Here is a 15,523-nt window from a genome sequence, read left to right as displayed (position 1 = left end):
CCACATTATGTTCTAAAAATGCAAAGTAAAAAAATGTAGACTTTAATTAGTAATAATTATAAAGTCTGTAGGTCACACACTATAGTCACGTAGTTTTGTTTTGTTAGTCAGCAATAAGTTGACAGAGGAAAAACATTTTTTCAAACCACTTATACTCCTGTTTTTTAGCTTGTTCTGCTCTTCTGTTCTCATGTGTTCTACTTCTCTGTTATTGTTGTTCTGCTGTTGTTGCTGTAAGGAACGTACTGACTAACAACCCAACAGAACACAGGCTTGTTCTACCAACATCCTCATACAACCACCAGAGAAACTATTCAATTCTATGCTACCCTAAAGCATCTTGTGCCTGAATTTTACGCTCACTTGTGACCAGACACTTCCTTTTCATGGCTATTCCTCCCTTTATTTCCCTATCCTCCATCGTCATGTTTTTTAACCTTCACAAAATCCATTTAGCCTCCTATTTATTCCATCTCTTCACCCCGTTCCTTCCTTTAAACACTTCCACCGTCAGACTGCACCTCAGCAGCAGCAGCTCTGAAGAGACCTCCACTGTTAAGCGGGATACAAGTGATAACGTCAACCATGCTGTCTGTGACTGACAGCTGGGTAAAATGGCTGTGACAGCACACAGAGGCATGGCAAATCTGTTTTCAGGCTGCAGCAGAGCCTCTCCCTGCGCCCATCTGACAGACGAAAGCAGGGGCATCAGTCACAGCTGACCCCCAGTCAGCCATGTAGGTTAGGGAGGCAGGGGGGGAGGGAGGGAGACCACGGGCAACGCAAATAAGCATGGAGATCAACAGATGGCTCGCTCCCGTCAATAACTTCATCCCTTCTTTTTTTCTCCTATTATTTCATTCGCCGCCTTCATTTACTCATTCTAATGTCATCACAGAAAATCCAATATACTGTATTACATTTTTGAATCGTTCTTATTAAATCTCTTTTGTCTCCTTCACCTCTGCAGGTGGCACAGCCACAAACGTGCTCGTCAGGTGTTCTGCTGCTCTCTCCGACGCGGCTTGAATTGCTGTCATTAGACTCACTCTGTGCTATTTCACTCCCACTGTAATTAGGAGGTGGCTGTGAATGAAAACAGGCTCCTTGATTTCCTGCTTCTTTCAAGACTCGCATAGCTGCTGTTGCCAAAGGGGAGCGGTACGTGTGCGTGGAAAGTATGTGATTAAAAAAAAAAAGAAAAAATTCTAAAGACAGGTGGACACGAGCAGCTAATAGCTGCAAATATTTGAGGAATTACAGAGAGAAGAAGAGTTTCATTTACACCCACAGTCTTTGCCTTGTTTCAGAGCACTACATCGAGGCTTCAATGGGAGTTCTCTACGTGGGTCCTTCTCTTCTCAGCCCCTCATTACAGAGGAACAGAACAATGTCTAACACCTTGTTAATGAGCCTGGAGTGGAACCCCGGAGACAGGACTGGATGTATGAAGTGCAGGACACACAGAGAGCACCTGCTGGCTAACGCTGGTAGAGAGATACATCTAGATAATGCACAGAAGAACACGGAACAGTCATTTCATAAATGTTACTAAACATTAGAAGCTCTCAGCCATTTTTATTATATTTAAAAAGAGCTCTTAGAGAACAAAAGGCTGCAGACCCCTGATCTAGATGTAAAACACTGCTGGGCTGGAGAGGGAGAAAAAAAAAAGAACAAAAATGTGTAATGGCAAGAAAAAAAAATGTGGCTCTTTAATTTAGTGTAGAGCGAACACTTTTCCATATTACTGCACAGGATGCAAATGAGATTTCTCCCCTTGAATAATCATGTGTCTAAAAGGCTGAACCTCACTGGGAGGTAATTACACTGCTCTGATCATTAAATAACCCCTGTTCTCTCCATCCTGACTCCATCCCTCTCTGGAAACACACGACACCTTTTTCTACTTAGCACAAAGAAATGATGTCTCCCATTTCCACACATACAGCAGGTTACCTCAAGTATCCATTTACTTAATACAAAGTGCATTACAAAAAATCTAATGATAAATTAGGTTTCACTTTTCCACCTCCTAAAATTTATTCAAGCACGGTGCCACCCAATTTTCTTTTAAAAATGGCATTCCTCCACTGTACACGTTAACCCACTCCAACTGCCAATAGGAAGCTAGATGGTTTTTGTGCCGACATCCTGCAGGAGATGATTAACAGAGACATCATTTAGAGAGAGAGAAAGATCTCTGGTTTCAGGGTTAAATGTAGGCCGTAAATCTAGGAGTAAATTATTACCCATAACTACCTCCAAGATTTATGATAAAAATATACCTATATTACCATAAATATGCATGAGCACAGTTAATTCCTAATACATTGTGTTAAATATTCTAATGTTGTGTTCAAACATGAAGATTAAAGAAACCTGCGGTCTTTGTTTCTGCTTGGTTTTTTTATGTTATTTTTTACAATAATATATAATAATTATTATTATTATTATATATATATTTATATGTATTTTTTTTAAATAGCCCTAAACTGAGCTCCCCTTGTTTCACCAACCAGCAGTTGCCACTGGATTGTGCAACACTGCTATAAAAGATATCTGAAACAATAGAAGTAGAAGAAGTAGAATTGTCAAGGTAAAAATTCAATTGTAATATAACTTGCAATTGTATCATATCTGACATTTCATTCAGAAACTCATACTCAGAAAGTGTGGATCCAGTGAACCAGGACTCCATAACAGCTTTTTACTCAACCAGCTGCGAACTGGTCAGCCCATTGTTAATATTGAAGTCCAAAAAGAAGAGAATAACGGTGCACGGAGTGAAAATGGGGCCAACAGTTTTTTATAAGGAGATGAAATTATGAGTTATATTGACACCACCTTTAAAAGGAGAAAAAGAAAACATGCAAAGGGCCATCACATGAACACATGCTGATATTGTGTTTTTTTAATCAATTCCTATGTATTTGTTCTTAAGGGCAAAAAATGACTTCAAGATTCAACTATCAATAATCAGTATCTTAATTAATACTTTGTTAACGTGGTTAAATTAAATAACTGAAAGAAACTTTTCTACAGTTTCATATTTAACCTGTGTCAGAGTCAGGACCACTAACAAACCTCCAGAGGCTCAGCTCTTCTCACTGTAACAACAAATCTAAGCTAAAATGTTAGCATTGCACTGGACTGTGTCAATGCACCACTGTTTGGATAGAGTATTGGTAGATTCAGAATTTCACTGGCAAAAAAGCGTTCTGTAGAAGTGCCTACCAACACCTCCAAGACAACCTGACAGGTGGCTCGGTGCTGATTCTGATGCAACAAATAAGTTGGAAGAAAAGTGGGACACATTTCTCTCCACCTGGCTGCTGCTCCACTCTGGAAATGTACAGCGTGTGGTGAAAACATGACAGCGAGCTGTGATGGGATGTTTCTGAATCACAGCTGTCTTTGATGGATTTGGTTCAACCAGACCTCTGGACCACAGCAGCTGTTTTTCAGCGCATTCATGGGCATTATTTAACACCTTTTCCTAACAGAACATTACCAAACAGTGCTAATTCAGAGATGGTAGATGATGTTTTTATTTAGATCATGTTAGTTTTGTCTGACATAGTATATATTTTTACTTTATGGTTTATGGTGTTAAGTCAGTGTTTTAACCTATAACCAGTAGATGCAACTCTTGGTGTGAGCTTTATGAAATAGAGCTGGATTGTTACAAAGCACAGTGCCAGTTATAAAGTAAAAAAAATGCAATATACAAAAAAAAACCGCTCCGTTCTGTGTCCAAAATCCACCTATTTACTCTCCTAGCTTGATCCACTCCACTGCACTCACATGCTGTTACTGAGTCGGGCAAAATGACACTGTCAGACATGCTTGAGAAAGTGTTATTGCTGAGGACCGTGTGCGTACGTGGGCAGCATCAGGTGGGAGAGAAAAAAGGCGAGTGGGCGGTTGGAGTGACTTTAACTGAACTTCTGAAACTCTGTGAAAAAGAACACGTGCTATTACTATGTACCGTCGTGGATACACAGCTGAAAAACTGCTTTGTGGCGTTAGTCTGAGCCTCTTTAAATATCAAAGTGAAAGAAGAGGGTTCAACCAAAGTGAGCGATGACCTGAGGCTCATGCATTTCTGTTATAGTAGCTACAATATTTCTATAAACCAGTGCCATTTCTGTCCAACCCTGGAGTCTCCCGCCCTGTCCAGGATATTTTCTGACACAGTGCTCAGTTCAAAGACAACCTAAAGAGCAACTATGCTCATTCATGGAAGACGCTGCTATTCCAAAACTCATTATGCTAGTTGTCAGGAAAAGGTCAGAGCTATGACACAGAGCTTCAAGCTGCCTGAAGGAATTTAGCATGGATCACCTTCTGCAACATATAGCGCTCAATTTCAGCTGTCATCCGGCTGAAGGAGGCAGAAATGCATTACCAGTCAGGATAATATGCTTTATTATATAGCTTATATGCCAGCTCACGCTGCCTCAGGGCAGTGAGAGGAGCAATTACAAGGACACAGAAGTCTGGAGCAATTGGTGTGTGTGTGTGTGTGAGTGTGTGAGTGTGTATGCACACACAAACATACCTGCCAGCATTTACCCCTCAGAGCCAATAAACTCTTAATGGGTTATTTTAAAGTTGCACCAATGTTAAAAATGTTATCAGGCACTGGACATGCACTGCTGCATACTGATGGTCTCTGATACAAGGACACAGACCTCATCCATCAGCTTTAATCCAAACAACGTGACAGTGACACACGCAGGACGAAACCTGCATCACTGATGTGAAATGTGGCCAAATCCGTGAAAACCTGATTATTATTATCACAGAATTGAAAAAAGGAGCTCAGGTTAGAACATCCCTCGATTTACAATGTTTCATAGTTACGTCACAATCGGAACTGAGAAAGTCTACTTCCATCATTCCAATATACCGAATTAAAGCTCGCCAACTACTTCGCACCAGAACTATTTGTCAAACGTAGGAACAGAACTCAGATATGGGTCGAGGACCCCGTCTATTCAGAAAACAAAGCCATGACCAACAGATCTGTTATATTAAACACGATTCCTCAAAGATGGCACAGATAGAGCTGCTCCTGTGACAAGTATAACATTTAGCAATAATGTGCCTATACCCCCCTGCCCCCACCGTACGTGCTCTTAAAGCACGGATATAAAAGCATTATGTGTTTTCAGATAAGAAAAACATCACAATAGGACAAATCAAATATTCATCCTGTGTTACCCGTAGATCAGTAATCTCCTGTTTTCATTTTGGCACCGTCGCTTCCTCTATCTCCCGTCCGCATGCTCGCCTGCTCCCCAGTTTCATCTGCATGCTCTTACCGATTTAATCTTTTTGTGGAGGTGGAATGAAAAAGAGAAATGATGATAACTTAACAACGACAAAGCCCTGAGTTACACGTCACGTTCATCTCCAACTGTCTGCCGTTGATTACCTAAACCTAAGGCTGGTGTGTATGCTGCACTATCTGCACTGTAGATGTATACAGTATATGTATGTGTGTGGATCTGCAATGAGCATTAAGTTGTTGCAAGAATCCGTAGAAGGAAATCAATCTTCAGTCTTTTATGTATTTTATTTGGATCACTTCAGATTCAAATGTTACGTTTGAGGAAAGAAGAGAGAATACAAATGATTTCCCAGGGGCTGCAGGGAAAATCACGCTCTAGTCTTGTACTTGTTTGCACTGATAACTTCGAGGCATGTGGAGCTCCTCGCGGGCAACTCGCCTGAATTACAGCACGAAAAGGAGAGGAAGGACAAAAGGAGATAGAGAGAGATCGAAAAGACAAAGATGCTGGGCTTTCTTTTTTTTTGCTACCAACAAATTTTTAAAAAAAATCCAGGTTATTTCACCATATAGCTGAATATTACGGATGCAACGATACACAAAATACACAGTTCGGTTTGGTTCAATACCTTTGATATTCTGTCTGATACAAAAAAGAGAAATTTCCAGGTCTTTTTTAAATTGTAGACTATTGAAATTACCAACAATTGTTCTAACTCAAAAGAAATGTTTTAAATGTCAATTAAATATATGTGATGCAGCTGTCCCTGCTCCATTATCTGCTGTGAATACTTAGATGGTAGAACCATATAAAACAAAAACAGCACCTGGTAAAAATAATAATGAAATAAGTGCATCAGATAAATCATCCATCTTCTTTGGTGCATTCTTTACAGCAGAGTATATATAAAAAAGAAGGAGACCATTCTCCAAATATAACTAGTGATGCACGGCAACATTTAACTTTTTTTCTCAAAATGACACGATTGCTCATTTGAAACAATCTCATTAAGAACATACAGGGGGCTCCAGACTCACATTGGAAGTCAGTTCGATTTTCCCCTTAAGTCAGCACTCAGATACTGTACATAAGTAGTCAGATCACAGCCATGACTTTTAGCCCAAAAGGATTCTTCAGCTTTTGTTACACATCACTGTTCACTATGATTTTCTAGTCACAAAAACATTTCATTTGGGACATTAATTTTGCTTTGAGCATTTTAAGTGTAAATCACTACACTACGACACGGACCTTTAACAATGAAGTTTATATTTGAATTGGCATTAATTAGTCTGACTAATGACAACACTGGCAGCTAAGCTAAGCGACAGCCACATCAGGCCATTGTATTGGGTCAATCAGTTCTTATTGTGTTATTTTGTTTCTTGTTTGTTTACTTCAGTCGTCCAAAAGTAGTGAAAAATGTCCTGGGTGAAGACAACTTTTTGAAAGCAAATACTTAATTCACACTCACTCAAATACCGTGGCGTTCTTTGTGTCAGTTTTACTGACATTTTTCTCCTTTTTTTATTTCTTTCCCCAGCCGCTGCCAATCTTCCCCGAGGTAATTACATGGATTTTTAGACAATGCTACAGGAGATGTGGGACTCTCCACCAAACATTAGTCTCACCATCAATTGCTGTGGACTAAACTGAAGCACAGAAGCACAGAACAATTAAAAATCAACACCAGGGAAAATCCTGCACAGACACACACATACTGTAGGCCTGTGTGCACACACACACACACACACAGATATTCCTTGATGGAAAACATGCAAATGGGCTCACACAGATATGATCATGTGCTTGGGTGTGCAGATTACACTAATAAACAGATTCAGCAGCTATGAGTACACCCACTGTACACAGTAGAAGGGTGGAATCAAGGTGACTTTGAATGAGCCTGTTACTGGAGGAACCAGCACTGTACAAACACACGGCTTCAACCATGACACACATTTCATGTTTAATTTTTGCCTGCCGGGCCGTAAGTCCCTGAACATGGGTGTGAATGTGAATGGTCCAGGGTGTCCCCCTGTTCTTTTCTCTAAACACACACACACAGTTATTAAAAGTCAGCAAACTAGATAGAATTTCAAAGCAGAGACCCTGAGGATTCTGTGTAAACCAGCAACTCAGCGAGATTCTATTTCGAGGTTTTAAAAAGGTCAAACAAAACTAAGCAACGATTGTGAAACTCTAAATGATAATTAATATTTGTGTATCTGTTTGGCTACAAAAACACATGCAATTACTGTACTACCACTGTAGCTACAGAACTGTACTATCAGGTACAGGCTGCCTAATGCCTGGGAGACTGTGATGCCTCGCTGAGCTCAGTGGATGCACCGCTGGATGCTGGGAACAGGCTCTTATATGGATCTAAATATAGGAGTGAGCTATGTGTGGGCTCTCCCTGTCTCTCTCTCTCTCTCTCTCTCTAACTCAACAGCTTCAGCACACACACACACACAATATTAAACACTCAAGCTTATCTCAACTTTTGTCTCAAACAAACTTGTGCATCTATGTGTGCTTTAGGGAGTGTCCCGTGAGGACTCCAGTGAAGTAGGCCAGGCTGTACAAAAGTGGGACAGCGGGGTGGGAAGGAAGCCCAGTTGGAATATCAATAATGGATAAACGTGTTGTCATTGGGAGAGAAAAAGGGAAATGCAAGAGAAATGGTGGAGGTTGATGGGGCGGGAACAGGAGGAGGAGTGAACGGACAATCGGAGAAAAGATGGAGTAGTGTTAAAGACGCAGTACTACAGTATGACACTGGTGAACAAAAGTTAAGGACAAGAAGTTTGTGCTCACAAACTTCTTTTCCAACTATTTCAATTTTGTCTTTGTTTTTGCAGATTATAGATATTATATTCCTCAAAACAGGGGTCCCCAACCCCCGGTCTGGGGACCAGTGTCAGTACGAAGGTCATTTGGAAATGACCACTGATGTACTTCATTCAAAGTCATATCCCTTTACTTTTTTCATTCAAAGATAAACTGACAATGTTTCAAACCAACAGGTCATTCAGCCTCTGACACTGACAGAAGAAAGTCTAAAAGATCAACGGTCTGCAGTAACGGTTGACCGGTGCTTAGTACTAAAAAGGTTGGGGACCGCAGCTCTAAGTGACTCAGATTTAAACCTCAGGTAACAGGACCCAGCATTAAACTCCCTGACGGTCCAGACAGCTGGTACTGAAGACCTGGTGCAGGAGACAGCAATTCTCAGGTTTCTAGCACCAATTTGTGTTTTTAACAATCAATACTTTTATTCCAAATGAGTCAGACTGTGGTTTATTTTATTTATTTATTTATTTATTTTGTAAAGTTGGACCCATTACTCAAGTGCAGAGACAACAAAGAAATTGCAGCAGGACATATTTTTAAAGAGGAGTAAACGTGGTCTGGTCAGAAACAAATTGTTGAGCAATTTGTCGTGGGAGGGTTTGGTGTCGGTTTAAATAAATGTGATCTTATTTGCAGTCTCACTAAGCTTGGGAATTATTCTGTCGCACAAAGAGAATTTTAAATTGTAAAGCCTTATTTTAAACCTGAAACAACCCAGTCATCGATGCAACTCTTTTGTTGTTATTCCAGAACAGTAGCTTAAACTATTAGACATACAACACAGTGCATTCAGTATTTCTCCAGACTCCCAGGTCAGGGTCACATGTGATTTAAAGCAATAACAAAAACACTGTTTTTGCAAAGTCTCTTGTGTTGAGCAGAGGTGAGTCAAGAGGAATCAAACAATGTAAGGTCAAGAAAATGAGCTGTCTTTTACACAAAAGTAGACGAAGAAATGTGAGTGGTGAGCCATCCAACATTGATCTTAATGCATTTAGCCTAAAGCCAATGATGGAAACAGAATGCACTGAGCTTCACTCTGTGGACCAGTGTAACCTCTGATTTATATTTATGCTGCCTCTGGCATGAAATCAGGTGTGTGTGTCATTCTGTAAAGTTTGTTTGTTTGTGTGTGTGTGAGAGAGAGAGAGAGAGGGAAATAGAGAGAGAGAGCTCTGTACTTCAGCCTTCTGAATGTCTGACATGGACCAGAAGAAAAAAAGAGGAAAAGAGAAGAAAAAAAAAAGATGACAGTGTTTCAGAGATTTTCTGCTGCAGGCCATTCAGACACTCGCTTTCGTATAAATTTTGGCTTTTGTAACGGCGGCCAGTCGGCCTGGTGTGTGAGTCATTTTTGTGTGTCTATGTTTCTGTGTGTTTTAACACATTGGTAATTGGCTTTTTGGTTTTCAGCAGTCTACTCAGAGCCTCTTTCTCTGTGCGTGTTTGAGTTATTCAGGGTTACCACCAGGGGCTGGTTGCTTGTGGCAACTCATCCGTGTCCACTTTTGTCAGCTTCTTTCTGTCTCCAAAAGACAGGGCAACATTTAAAGAGTGAGTTCAGACGGGGCCACTCTTCACCCAATATATAACCTCAATCAACAGTGCACTGACAACACACAGGTCTCAGCGGTGGGTTTGTCAATTTCTTACTTTCAGAAAATGGACGCTAAGGATGACAGCAAATATAAGTACATTATAAGACTGTGGAGAACGACCCTGGCATTAGTCAACTTCACCAATACTAGACTGAAGCACCACCACGCAGCTGTCAATCAAACAATGCATTCAACATTAACATTTTAATAAATTCAAAAACAAAACATCTGCTATGGGGAAGTAAGGTGGATGTGCTACAGCCATGACACGATATGTAAATATCACTGCTGTCTGTCAGTCGCAGAGCTAACATGCTAATCAAATAGATATTTTTATTCAAATGTGAACACAAAAATGTGTGGAAGCCATGCCACTGCTTTTGACCAAAAAAGCACTTTTGGGAAGTAAAATGTACTTTTACTATCATCTTCAACAATTGTATCAACTCTTGATGCCCAGGTACCACACGAGTATTTGTGAGTATGTGTAGAGACAATGACTCAGTATCCATGTAAAAGTCTGCCTCTCACTCCTTCCCAAATAACACTAATCAGACTGTTCCCTTTAATTAGGCTGACCTTGATTGAGCCTGTGTGTGTGTTTGCGAGTGTGTGTGTACACAGTGCGTTAATATAATCAACGTGTTTATCCAAGGGATCCTGACTCTCTCCGAGTGAATGAAGGAAAACATAATCAGTCTGACTCGGATAGTGACTTTAAAGGTCCTCGAAGTCCTTCCTGTTCTCAAAACACAGAGCAGGGCAAAAGTATTACTACCATAATTATCAAGGTGAAGGGAGTACAAGTGGATTACATTACCCTCTCCTAATTACTAGCAAAGGTTGCAATTAGTACATAGAGTATGCATTAGGAAACATGAGACAGGGGAAATAGGAAAAAAAACTTTGCACCAGCCCCTCTACCCAGCACACAAAAATGATCAAGATTATTTTTGCCACTCTTCACGGTTTGCTCTCAACTGTTGTTTTATTTTTGGTTCGCCTCAGGCCCCGTGAAAAAGCCCGTCCACCTCGACCTCGAGTAAAGGCAGACCCTGTTCCTGCCTATTGACTTTCTGTTTTCATTCTGTAATTGTTGCCATAAAGCATAATTAAACCTCATTGTTCATTCCTTCATCTTTTCTCTGTCTCTGTCTCTCTGCTCTACGTGTGTTGGAAAGTAATTACATCTCAGTGTGCCTGGGAGACGCCGCACTCCTGATCCACTGATGGGAGCAGGCTGCGAGGAGGAATGTAATGAAACAGAATGAATAAGACTTTAGTGAAGAGCCACAGGCCTGGCCTCCCAACCTCCTACTCCAACATAACATGTCATGAAAAAGAAGAAAAAAAATCTGTGGATGTTTTTAACAGGATTTTGTTGGGTTTTTTTGTTCAAATGAGCTTCTTCTAGCTGAAGTAGTCCATCTACTGAGTCTTAGCTACTGCTGCTGCCATGATGAGGTTTTCAATTCACTCTGCTGTGAGAAGCTGCAATAAAAGTACAGAACATATACTATATTTTATTTATAAAATCCCCCTGTTATCATTAACCAACTAACTTATTTACAGGACTTGTAAATGTGCGTCTCTCTCTTTTGGGTCTGTTCGAAACACAGGCAACAATAGTATCCAATACAAATTATATATTTCTAACCTCTGTGTGAATCTTCTTTATTTTATTTTTTTTACAAACTTTTCCAGACAACTTCTGGAAGTAAATATTTAACACTGCAAGACAGATACAGTAGGTAGGGGGATTATAAAAAAAATAGAATGCTGAGCTGGTAGTAAAACTAAAGAGGCATGCTAATGGACCATCTATTGTTAAATTAATCTTAAAATAAAACTATTTTTGATCAGATTTGAGAACAGATTTCACAAAAGGTGAAGCCAAGCATGTAGTATACTCTATGTTTTTCCAAACAGAGAGTCATTGTAATGTTGTGGCACGTAGTACAAAACTAACAGGAAGTGGATACATTAGAATCAGTTTCAGCAGCTATGTCGGTAAATTCAGCCACTGATTGATTAGTGCAACAGTCCATTAGCTGTAATAGTTCAACAAGAATTGTATCTATGAAGACACAGTGTTTGTATTGGAAACGCACACCAGGTTTAGCAGTAGTCAAAAAGTTGTTTTTTTACGACATTTTTCACATACAAACTACAGCGCTGTGAGGAGCCAGCTAAAATAAGAAATGAAAATCTGTCTGTGCATTGCTGCCATACCTCAGGGAAGGTGACTCATATGCACACATACACATAAACAGACGTGGACAAAGGCTGAGCTGGGAGGTTTCTAGAATCAAGCAGAAGAGAGAAGGGGAAAAAAACTTTAAAAAGTGAATAGCAAAATATGAGCTAGTACAGCAGCATGGGACCCAGCCAGCATCATAACATCAGCATGCAAACACCTCGGTAATGAAGCGGCAGCAGTGCTGGGCTCTAACCACACAGACCAATCCATCTTTCCCATGCATTATTCACCACGCACAGCCATTTTAACACCCTGCGCTCCTCGGCAAAGATTGGTTCCACTTTTTTATTTATCTGTTTTTCATCCCCTCCCTCCCTGCTTCCTTTTCCACGGCTTTTCAATTAAATTAAAGGCAAGTGCGACACTAAATCCATGCAGCAGTGGCTGCTCACGAGACAATTAGACTGTCAACCTGATAGGGGAAGAAAGAGAGGGGAGGAGAGACTGTGGACACAGAGCGGGTAAGATGGCTGCGTTGGAATTCTAATTCATGGTAACGAGGGAAATGAGTTGTAAAGTATGAAGGAGGTATGGTAATGTAACGTAATGTATCATTATTTAAATTAGTTCACCAGTATCGCAGTACAAAGTCCAAGTCCAAGTCTTGTAGTTAACCACGGTTGCTGTATTTTGGATGTGTGTGTGTTTTGCATGTACTGAACTATGATCCATTCTATACATTCTTTACAATTATAAAGCAGTAATACTGCAGGACAACTCTTTTATATGATAAATATTTGGTAATATATTGTTCTTAACTTATATTTCATTAACTTAATACTTAATAAATAATGTGATGAAAATAAAGATCGATTTCATTAACTTAATACTTAATAAATACTTGGGACGTGAGTACAATTACCAACAATAATGTGATAAAAATAAAGATCATTCATGAGTCCTAAACCTCTTGTCCTTGTCCAGGTCGCATGTCTTGTGTGTGCAGGTCTGAAGTCTGAAGTCAAGGACATTTTAGGAACCCCAGTCATAAGAAAAAGCCTCACATGATTACTTCACAGTTACAGAGACTTACTGCTGGACAAGGACTATTTTGTGCTGCTGCCTAATAAAAGAAAAACAAGTTTGTACCTTTTCAGGAACAAACAGATTTACAAAGGTTAACGTTCTCTGAAGGTTCCTGTTATGATGTTATGAATGTGGCACTGGACTCCTGAGAGTAACTTGTGTTTTTCTGTAACAAACTAAACAAGATGTTGTTGCACAGGCAGTGTCAAACTGCTTTGCTTTTATATTTGATTTGATTACATTCATTTCAAGTTGAAATGTACAAGAAATATCCTAACTGCTGCAGTGTGGAGGGAATACTGCTGTCAGAAAGCACAAGGGTTTGTTTAATGTGTGCAAAACAACAACTGTATTTGTTCATATAGTACACTGAAATAGTGTAAGTGCAAAATACAATACTTATGAACTAATAATGTGATTGCAAATATTGTCGTTAATTAACAGTGACGTATAGGTAATTCAGTAGGGCAAAGACTATGTGAGAGTTTGAAAAGGCAATATAAATAACACTACCATGAAGGTTTTCTATCACCAGAAGGACAAAGTTATGACATTTATGGCCGACAAACAAAGACTCTTCTGTGGTAACTATTTTCACATGACCATGACTGACAACAAAACAAATTCCATGACTTTCCCGTTTCCTTGGCAACAACTGATGTCCATGTATGTTTCTGGCACCTTGGTTAAAAAGCCTGTGTTGTGTTTTTTTTGTTTTTGTTTTGTTTTTTTCTAATGTTGAGACTGCAAGGTTTTAGAGAGAGACGATCGGGAGTCAGCAGTTATTTCAGGGAAACCACTGTTCCCAAAATGAGCAGACACAGAACCCAATCCAAGCAATTAAGGAGAAGGTCATGGTGGATAGATAGTCTCCCATTTCATGGAGGAGGAGAGGCTCACACACAGACTGAGGTCCACACACACACTCTCTCTCTCTCTCTCTCTGTGTGTCTCACACACACACACACATTTATACAATGTGAGACACATGGACTGGCAGAGATTAAGGAGCAATATTTACTGTATAATTTTGTGAGCTTGGTACACATAAGTAACACTCACAGCACCATGACAGGGCACCATCCAGGGGACACACTGGAGTTTATTGGTACGCACACTCAATGCATGTACACATCAAGCACATGGTGTTTTAACATTTGAAAACCAGTGTCCTTTGTCAAAGCCTGGTTAAATCATGACAGTCCAGCAAAGGGTCTTTTAATGAGAAATAAATGGTGTCACTGGAGCACTGAGGGAGACCCTGCTGTGTGCTGTGACATCACTTCACAACGATTTGAGGGAGTTGAAGGACCGTATAAAAAAGTCGTAGGGGTCCTAATTTGATGGGCTTTCTTTTTCGGTGCGACTTGCTGATAAAAAATAAAAACTAAAGGCATGTGCTGACCGGCAGGTCACTGGTCAGGTCCAATCAAACTGACAGTTATTCAGTTATGAACACTGACTTGTTGAACAGTTCATCTCTAGAACATAAGGCTTTAAGAAAGTCAAATACCAAGACATTTTACATCAGAAACAGAATAATATTTGAGGAAGTGACTAGTACTATTTTAATCTCTAAGATCTTCTCTAAATATTTATTATGTACTTTTCCATCTATAGAAATATTTATTATGCATTAAAGTTACTTAGCCACAGCTTTAAGCAGCAGCAGATGCTAATAAATACACCAAAATAATTAGTTTCTGTGCAGACTTATTTAGCTTTACACACTTGTGAAGCTTCCATCTCCAAAATGCTCTTTTATTGTGGAAGTGGGTCTGCAAGAATTACCATATGATAATACACAGACACGATGCAGACAGTGGGAGGACGAAAATGGAGTAATTTGGAATGTAGAAGAAATAAGGGAATGAGAGTCATTGAGAAAAGAGAAGATTGGCGAGAGGAGAGAGGAGAAAATGAGAGAGGGAAAGTAGGAAAGACATACACAGCTGAGCAAGAACACAGAAAAGTCATAACCCAGATTCAATTAGCGTCTGATTGCTGTTCTACAGTTGTAATATTATACATCTGAGAGCAGTTTCATATTTCAAACAAAGGCCAGGCGTCAGCCTCAGTGATGATCCTTCCCACATACAGCCTTACATACAGAGACAGTCAGACAACTGATAAATGGGCTGCATTTAAATCACACTTTTCTTTCCTCACAGTCAGACAACTGATAAATGGGCTGCGTTTAAATCACACTTTTCTTTCCTCGGTGACACTCAAAGTGCTTCTCACTACAGTTTTCCCATTTATCTTTTCACATACCTCCAGCTCATACATTTAAACAACATAGTTAAAGCGTATGAAGTACTATCACATACTTTTCATTCAGCACGGCTGCTAGACGCCAGGTGTTGCCCAGGGACACATCGGCATGTAGAATCTACAGTTACTTCTGCAGCAGCTATCATGTAAAGAATAGCTATTTATGACATCAGACACAGCGGCCTGGAAGAGGACAGCAGACACGGCTG

General features: G+C 39.9%; 1 long non-coding RNA gene across 1 annotated transcript in view; it reads right to left on the bottom strand.

The window, feature by feature from the left end:
* LOC103395912 (uncharacterized) overlaps nucleotides 1-15,523 on the bottom strand; it is a 96,202-nt gene that overhangs the window by 77,048 nt on the left and 3,631 nt on the right. The window lies entirely within an intron of this gene.

The sequence above is a fragment of the Cynoglossus semilaevis genome, chromosome 20 (assembly GCF_000523025.1).
Source record: "Cynoglossus semilaevis isolate Cse_v1.0 chromosome 20, Cse_v1.0, whole genome shotgun sequence".
NCBI classification, from domain to species: domain Eukaryota; kingdom Metazoa; phylum Chordata; class Actinopteri; order Pleuronectiformes; family Cynoglossidae; genus Cynoglossus; species Cynoglossus semilaevis.
Note: the sequence above shows the minus strand (reverse complement) of the source record. Positions and strands in the feature narration are given on the sequence as shown.